Here is a 9,692-nt window from a genome sequence, read left to right as displayed (position 1 = left end):
AAAAGAAGTTTTCTTATGAGGAGAAAGCAAGAATAAGAGCAATATCTGGAAGGTGCAGTGTGATTGAGAGAGAGTTTTAAAATGTGGGAGACATAACAGCCCACTTGTATGTTGAGGGAATTATTCAGTAGAAAGGGAAAAATTTGATGTAGGAGAGCAAAGGAGAATTTCTGGTATAAGATCTCAAGTAAGAGAGGAGAGAAGGGATCTCATGTGTATGTGGAAGGTGTATGTGGAGGGATTCAAGATGTAGTATGATTTGGAGGATTTAGGAAATGAACAGAAAGGACCCCTTTAGAATCTGGCAGCCACTGTACTCTTTCTCTTGGTTAGTTTAGGCCCACATATGTGCTTGGTTAGTTTAGGCCCACATATGTGCTTGGTTAGTTTAGGGCCACATATGTGCTTGGTTAGTTTAGGCCCACATATGTGCTTGGTTAGTTTAGGGCCACATATGTGCTTGGTTAGTTTAGGCTCACATATGTGCTTGGTTAGTTTAGGGCCACATATGTGCTTGGTTAGTTTAGTCCTGCATATGTACTAATGCACCCCAACTTTGTCAGACTTCCTCTAAAGTCATAGTTGTGAGGAGGGACTTGCTGTATTAGTTGGGGATTTCAACATTTCACTCTCAACACTGATCATCTAAAGAAAAAATAAATAAGGAGACACTGTAGTTAAACATTATGATAAACCAAATGGACCTAACAGACACTTATGGAATATTTCACCCAAACACAGAATATACTTTCTTTTTTAGCAGCATGTGGAATGTCTTCCAAGATTGACCACACCATAGAGTGCAAAATGAAACCTCTATAAATTTAAAAGAATAGAAATCATACTTTTCTTGCAACTTTCCTGTAAGTGTGGAATTATTTCAAAATTGAAAAGTTAAAAATATAATCATAAAAGTAATATTGTATCACAATAAAAAATCATGAAAAAAAGAAATCATATCTAGTATCTTCTAGATATTGGAATTAAGTTAAAATGAACAACAAAAAGAATTCTTGAAAATACCCAAATACTTAAAGAAAATGCTCCTAGATGGTTTTGAATCTATTGAAGATATTAAGAATAAAATTTTTAAATTTCTTGAAACAAATGATAACAAAATACTACACTCCAGAACCTCTTGTACACAACAAAGGCAGCATTAATAGGAAAGTTTATAGACATTTTTGTGCATAAGAAAATAATAGAGAAATTGCACATTAACAATATAATGGTGTATTTGAAGGAGTTGGAAAGCAAGAACAAGCTAAACCCAAAAGTAACAGAGAAGAAATAATAAAGATCAGAACAGAATTAAATGAAGTTGAGTAAAAGAGTAATTCAAAAATTAAATGAAATAAAAAGCTAGTCCTCTGAGGGATAAACAAAATTGACAAACCATTATTTAGATTAACTAAGAAAAAGAGAGAGAAGACCCAGGTAAATAAGATCAGAAATGAAACAGGTAACATCACAACAAATATCAGAGAAATGCAAAATGTCATGAGGTGACTCTATGCTAACAAGCTGGAAATCCTAGAAAAGATGAACAAATTTCTGGGCACATATAACATATCTATATTTAATCGAGAAGATACAGAAAGCCCAAATAGTCCAATAACAAGTAAAGATATTAAATCAGTAGTAAATACTCTCCATGAAAAGAAAAGCCCAGGTCGATATGGCTCCACTGCTGAATCTTCCAAACCCTTTTAAAAACCCAATGAACTAATTTCAAACACTAAAACACTAAACTATTTCAAAAGATCCAAAATGGAGGGAATCCTCCCAAATTCACTCTATGAAGCCATTGTAATTTGGATTTTGAGATCCAAAGCAGAGAAAGATACAACAAAAAAGAGAAAACTACAGACCAACATCACTGATGAAAATAGGTGCAAAAATCCTCAACAAAATACTAGCAAACAGAATCCAACAACACTTGAAAAATATTATACACTGTGACCAAGTAGGATTTATCCCAGGGATGCAAGGATAGTTCAATATATGCAAAACAATTTATGTAATACAGAAGAAAAGACAAGAGTAATATAATCATATCAATGGACACAGAAAAAACATTTGATAAAGTGCAATATCCCTGCATAATTAATACTGTTGACAAAATAGGTATAGAAGAGACATTTCTTTTTTTTAAAAAAAAGACATTTATTCAGTGTCATGATCAGACTATTATATTTAGCAACTAAGAACACGATTTATGTAATACAGAAGAAAAGACAAGAGTAATATAATCATATCAATGGACACAGAAAAAACATTTGATAAAGTGCAATATCCCTGCATAATTAATACTGTTGACAAAATAGGTATAGAAGAGACATTTCTTTTTTTTAAAAAAAAGACATTTATTCAGTGTCATGATCAGACTATTATATTTAGCAACTAAGAACACGGGTGTAATATATATATATATATATACACACACACACACACACACACCCTTTGTGGGTATGCTTTACACTTTCCACAGAACAGAAACTAACAATTTATAGCAATTAGTCACAAATACAGTCCTCATGTTTTTTGCCCATACATATGAATATTGTCTAAAATATTTCTTCTTTGTAGCAGTATGGCCCTGCCACTATTGTGTTTGACTGAGTTCACAAATCTGTTTTAACCTGTAGCTTCCCTGACACTTCTCTAGCTCTCCTCTCCTGTTAAGCTTTGTTTCTGGCAATTAATTAAAACCTTCTGCCACTGCCATACCTACTGCTGCTGCTGGAACCACCAAAGCCACCTTGCTTTAGTGATTTGGAGAAGTATTGGCCTCCATTGCTATAAGGGACAGAGCTTCTGACTCCAAAGTTTCCACCCTTCATGGGTCCAGAATTTGAAGACTGATTCTTGGAATTGCCAAAATCATCGTAACTTCCACCACCTCCAAAATTGCTTCCATCATTACCAAATCTGTTATCCCACTTCTACCATATCCACTACCGCCATGGCTGCCATCAAAGCCACCACTACCACTGAAGTTTCTTCCACAACCAAAGTTTTCATTACCATCAAAACCACCTCCTTGACCACCACTGAAGTCTCCAGAACCACTTCGACCTCCTGGGTTGAGGAAGCACTAGGCTTTCCTTACTTTACAGTTGTAGCCATTCAAAGTATGATATTTCAGAATGACAATCTTATCCACAGAGTGGATCAAAAGTCACAAAAGCAAAGTCCCTCTTCTTGCCACTGCCTCAGTCAGTCATGATTTCAATCACTTCAATTTCCCAATACTGTTCAAAATAATCTCTTAGGTGATGTTCTTCAGTGTCTTCTTTAATTCCACCAACAAAGATCTTTCTCACAGTTAAGTTTGCACCTGGTTTTTGAGAATCTTCTCTTGAGACAGCCCTCTTTAGTTCCACAACTCTTCCATCCACCTTATGGCCTTGCCTTTATGGCTGCATCCACCTCTCCAAGGTGGCATATGTCATACGAGACAAACCCAAAGTCCCTGGAGCACTTGGTGTTTGGATCTCGCATTACCACGCAGTCCTTGAATGTTCCCCATTGCTCAAAATGGCTCCTCAGGCTCTCGGTTGTTTCAAAGCTCAACCCTCCAATAAAGAGTTTCTGCAGCTGTTTCAGCTCTTTAGGAGACTCTGAATTAGACATGAATCCATTGATCATGGATTTAAGAATCAATATAGTTAAAATGTTGATACTAACCAAAGTGATCTATAAATTTAATTTAATTCCTATTAAATTTTCAGCAACATTCTTCAGAGAAATGGGAGAAAAAACATAAAATTTGTCTGGAATCACAAAAGACCCTGTATGACCAAAACAATACTATATAAAAAGAGTAAAGTTGGAGGCAGCTTACTATCTGACATCACAATGTATTACAAAGATATAAGAACCAAAACAGCATGGTACTGGCACAAAAACAGACACAGACCAATGGAATAGAATTGAGATTCTAGAAATTAACCCAACAGCATACAGCAAAGTGAGTTTTGGCAAAGGGCACAAGATAATCCAGTGGAGAAAAGATAGTCTTCTCAACAACAAATGATGCTGGAAAAACCAGATATCTACCTGCAGAAAAACAAAACTAGACTTCATCTGTAACTATTCATAAAAATTAACTCAAAATGGATTAAAGACATAAAAAGAAAACCCCATACCATAAAACAACTAGAAGAAAACATTGGAGAGATCTTTTAATATACTAGAGTGGGCTGGCATAGCCTAATGATCAAGGGAGCTGGATCCCACATAGCCACCTGTGATTTAAGTTTCAGCCTTGTGGCTTGAAAAAAAAATGAGTGTGTGTGAATGTGTTCTTGAAATTCTGAGAGGATGGAGAAATGGAGAAGAGATTGCAGCATGACCATGCCCTGTTGGAGAGTGCTTTCTGCCCTCCTTTTCCTTCCCTGCCTATCTTTGGTGAGCATATGTGACCTCTGGCAATTAAAAAGAAAGATATTGGATAGAAAAAGATTTCTTGAACAAGATCCCTAAAGCAAAGGCAATAACACCAAAAATAAATAAGTGGAATTACAGCAAGCTAAAACCTTCTGCACAGCAAAAGAAACAATAAATACAGTAAAGAGACAACCCACAGAATGGGAGAAAATATTTGCAAACTATACTTCAAACAGGGATCATCAACCATACTATATAAAGAACTAGTATAGTTCACACACACACACACACACACACAAGAAACACTAATAATTCGATCAAAAATGAATAATCAGAGACCAACAGATGGTGTAATGGTTATGTTGTTGGAGTCCCATGTAGTTGACTGTAGTTTGAGTCCCAGACCTGGTGGCTTAAAACTCATGCTGGGCATTTGTGAGTGTTTGCCCAAGATTCTAAGAGGAGAATGGAGGAGAAGAGATTGCAGCATGGCTATGCCCCCTGGGGGGTGATTTCTTGCTTTCTGTCTCTCCAATGAGCACACACACTCTATAGCAAAAATCTCTCTCTCAAAAAAAAATAATAAATTGGATAATTGACCCAATCAGACAATTCTCAAAAAAAAGTATGTGAATGATCAAAAGTATATGAAAGATGTTCAACAGGTGCCAGCAAGTTGTGCAGTGGTTAAGATGTTAGAGTCTCATATAGCCAAATGTGGTTCAAGTCCCAGACTTGGTGGCTTGCTTTCTCACTTTCCCTTTCTCTCTATCTCTCTCAGGTGAGTGCACATGTCCTAGAGCAAATTAAAATAATGATTATAATGACTATCATTTATGAAATAAAGTAAATAATTTAAAAAATTTTAAAAGAAGATGTTCAACATCTCTTATTATATGGGAAATGCAAATCAAAACCATTATGAAGTATCACCTAACCTGAGCCAGAATGGCTACAATAAAAAGGAAAAAAAGAATAAGTGCTGGCAAGGTTGTGGAGGAAAGGGAACTCCTGTGCACTGCTAGTGGGAATGTAAATGATTACAATGTGCACAACGGTATAGAGGTTACTCAAAAACCTAAAAATAGAACTACTATATGACTTAGCTACTGGATATATACCAGAAGAACAGGAAATCCCCCAGTTGGAGAGATACTTGCACATCCATTTTATTGTAGTATTATTCATAATAATGCTAAGTCATGGAATACATTTAAGTGGTCAAAAACAGGTGAATGGGGGCCAGCAGATGGTGCAGTGGTTAAGGTGATTGACTCCCACATGGCCAACCACGGTTTGAGTCCTGGACTCAGTGACCTGAAAAATCATGCCAGGCACATGTGTATGTGGACCCAAAATTCCAGGAGGAGAACAGAGGAAAAGGGATTGTGACATAACCATCCCTCCTGGGGGGGGTAATTTCTCATTTTACCTCTCTGTCTCTGTCTCTCTCCAGTGAATGCATGCACCCTATGACAAAAACCAACAAACAACAATAAAAAAACTAAAGAATAGATTGGGAAAGTATGGTACACAATGGAATGTTAATTAACCATAAAAAAAATGCTGTCATTTGACACAAAAAGAATGAACCTAGAAGATCTAATGCTAAGTGAAATAAGTCAGACTATGAAACAATACTATATGTATCCACTTAACATATTCTGAACATCTGTCCATACTCTGTTGTAGAAACTGAAGGACCCAAAAGCGTAGAAATAAAGTACTGATTGAAAGTGATGTATTTGGTAATATCCTTGATTTGATTATAACATCCTGTATGCATACTTTGAAAAACCATATTGTATGCTACAGAAATGTACAATGATTAAATGTAATTAAGAAGTCATAGGGTCAACAGATGGCATAGTGGCTACGTCACTGGACTCACATATTTGACTGTGGTTTGAGTCCCAGATCCGGTGACTTGAAACTCATTCTGGGCATGTGTGCATGCATGCCCAAGATTCTAGAGAAAAATGGAGGAGAAGGGATTGTGATGTGGCCATCACCCTGAGGGGTGATTTCTCACTTTCCCTCTCACTGTCTCTGTTTCTCTCTCTCTGGTGAGCACACATACCCTAAAGCAAAAACCTCTACCAAAAAAATAAATTAAAAAAAAGTAAATCATAAATTTTTTTAAAAAAGAATTAAGAGTAATTATGGAAACCAGAAGCTGCTTAGGTGGTGGAGGGCAGAGAGGTTGTGAGAAAATTGGTAATGGACATAAGAATGCACTTAAGAGAACAGAGTAGAAATATACAAATTAGTAGAACTATTATCAAATGTGCACAACATAATTAAATGTCCAATGTTGAAGAAGACAAATATGTGTATATTGTTGATTTGATTTTATACACCATACGCATACATTTATAAACCATACTCCCCCTCCAAAAAGATGTTTTAAGGAATCTTTTGAAAAATTTTTAAAAGAATATATGAATAATTTTCTATTCTAAATTATTTTTAAATGATTGGCAAATTTAAACATTCGTAGAAGAAGGGGTAAAACCTAGAAGACAATGAAAATATCACAGAAAAGGAGTGGGATTTGATAGTTCAAGTGTGCACTTGGCCAGTGGTTTTCAAGCCATGAGTGGTGATCCATTTCTAAGTCCCAGAATTAATTCAATGGTCTTAATCGGTATTAAAAAATAAAAGGAGACAGGACTGGCAGGTGGCATGGTGGTTGAGGTGCTAAACTCCCACACGGCCAACAATGATTTGAGTCCCAGATCTGGTGGCTTTCTCACTTTCCTTTTCTCTCCCTCTGTCTCTCTCTGGTCAAATTACAAAATAGTAATAAATAAAATAAATAATCCTTAAAATTTAAAAATAAAATGAGAAGGAAGAGTAGATATAGAATGAAATCAGAACTCTGAGAATGCAGTTTGAAACTTGTGTATGGTGCTGCTGAATTTTTAAATATCAATGTGCTTTATACTCTGACTTCAGGCAAAAAAGTATGAATGTCATGATAGTAGACTGAATCCTTATAAATTTAGTCTTCAGAGAGTAGAACAACAAGCAAGTGGAGAAAAGATTCTACTTTCAGATGATAATACTCACCAGTCTAAAGAGAAATAAGAAAGGGAAAAAAAAATCATTGCATCCAATCAGAATCTAATGTTCTGGTGCCAAATCTACATTGTTTGGCTAATGGAGGTGGTTTGACCCCTTGACCTGCTAACTACCCCATTAGTACTTTTAGAGACTCATCATATGTCCTTCTCATAAGAAAGCTGCACTACTTTCTAGATGTTTCTCATGCTTTACTCCCTCTCTAGTAGCAGTTTATGGATGATATCTGTTGGGTTTCTTATGACTCATAATCTTGACTGAAAACTACTTTAGGTTTAAGAGGTTGGGTGAGTCATCCCTCTGGGCCAACCCTGCAGTCAGTGGTTCTCAGTTAATTCAACTGAGATTAAATCTTGCTGTGTAATTAAATCACAGCAAGCACTACAACATTGTGGAGGAAGAAGACCAGTGGTTTGGAACATAACTTAGCCCACTATTAAAATGCACAGGGTAAGAAAGAGTACATATGCTGTTCTGGATGACTTACAGAAATACTGCCATTGTACACAAAAACAGGTTTGCTACAGGGCAGAGGTCAGGGTGAGTATGAGTCATTGAGTCCTGGAGACCTCAGGTCATTCAAATGTCAGCCCTTTGGTTATTACTAATTGATGACCCTGAACTCCACTCAGAGTCCTCTACTGAATACTAGCCATATGTCACCACTGTCCAGCCTGAGAGTGTCATTTAGTGGACATATTGAGAGGCTGGGTGCCTGGGCCCGTTTGAGTAGAACCAGATGGCAAAGTTCACACATGCAGTGTGAAATTCGCCAGTGCACTGCAGGTGAGTTCAGTTTGGTCTGTAAGCCATTCACTGACAAAGGAAAAGTAAATGTGAATTTACTGTCTTCATCATTTTTCCTCTTCATATAAAAGCACAGGTAGAAAAAATGAGCCTCAAAAGTGTCCAAATGTGCTTTTAGCCCTACAAGAGATACAAAAGAACAGCAAATACTTCTAACGGTGAGAGATCATCTAAAGAGCAAGTTAGGGTGGCCAGGGCTTCTATGTTGGGAGCAAGTGAGGGAGTCTGGGACGCAGAGACCTGGGGTCCTGGTAGCCAGGTGGCCCATGGGCCCAGGGCGGCTATGTGCCATCGCAGAATGGGAGCCAGCACCATCACCAAGAAGAAGCTTGTCAAGACCAAGTACAAGGAGCAAGGGACTGTCTTGGTTGAGGACCAGCCTGCTCAGATGTCAAGTCAGTTGGACATGTTCAAGACCAACCTGGAGGAATTTTCCAGCAAGCACAAGCAGGAGAGCAGGAGAACCCTGAGTTCGAGTGCAGCTCCAGGACATCTGTGCAACCATTGGGGTAGATCCTCTGGCCTGTTAGGAGTCACCTCTAGGGGTCCAGTGTGTTCACAGGACTCTTAAGGGAGAAACTCACCTAGCTGTCATCACCACTGTTGAGCAGCCCTGTAGTAGGGCTTGTGGGGATATCAGACGCCGTCATCTTTAGGGAGTGCCTAGCAGGATGGCTAGTGCCCAGGTAGATGGGGAAGGTGCAGAAGCTGAGTGCAGGCCAAGCAGTCAGTGCCCACCATCTTTGCCTGGATGATCTACAGTGGAATTGTTTATGGCATTAGCCCCTTTTATGAAAAAATTATTTAATTTGTGGGGCCAACAGGTGGTGTGGTGGTTAAAGTTCAGGACTCCCATATGGCTGACTGCAGTTCAAGCCCCGGACTTAGCAGCTTTCTCTCTTTCTCTTTCTCTCTGGTGAAATGGAAGAATAATGGTAATAAATAAATTTAATTTTTTTTTAAAAAGAGTAAGTCAGGACAATGTGGACCTTACTTGCAGGGCTAGTTTCCACCTATACCTTGTTTCTGTGGTTAATAGCTTGTCACAGGGGAGTGTAGGGCAGCTGCCTCTCAAGCTCCAAGTATTTTATCTGTTTCTCCTAACTTCTGTCTGAACTCTAAGGCCTCCATAGCACTTCTAACTCTGGGGAATAATCTGGAATTGCAGAATCATCCTGTTTTCGTTTTTCCCTTAGATCAAAGGCACTTGAGCAAATCCAGATCTAGAGAGGGTAAGAAATTCTAAATGTAAATGATTCCTTTTAAACTTGTTAGATATCATCTTTCTTTCCCTCCTTCCCAGTCTTTTACATTTACAAATTTTGAATTCCTTCCTCTTGAGCACTCTCAGAAAAGGGCCAGAGACTTGCCACTGTGTTCCAATTCTGGTTGGATTCCCACTTGTTTTT

The 9,692-nt window shown here is 37.8% G+C and overlaps 1 pseudogene; it reads right to left on the bottom strand.

Moving 5' to 3' along the window:
* Nucleotides 1–2,705: 2,705 nt before the first annotated feature.
* LOC102481418 (heterogeneous nuclear ribonucleoprotein A1-like) lies at nt 2,706–3,636 on the bottom strand (annotated as a pseudogene).
* Nucleotides 3,637–9,692: the final 6,056 nt, after the last annotated feature.

This window comes from Tupaia chinensis, unplaced genomic scaffold (genome assembly GCF_000334495.1).
Source record: "Tupaia chinensis unplaced genomic scaffold, TupChi_1.0 Scaffold145093_1, whole genome shotgun sequence".
NCBI lineage: Eukaryota > Metazoa > Chordata > Mammalia > Scandentia > Tupaiidae > Tupaia > Tupaia belangeri.
This window is presented reverse-complemented; position numbering and strand designations above follow the sequence as displayed.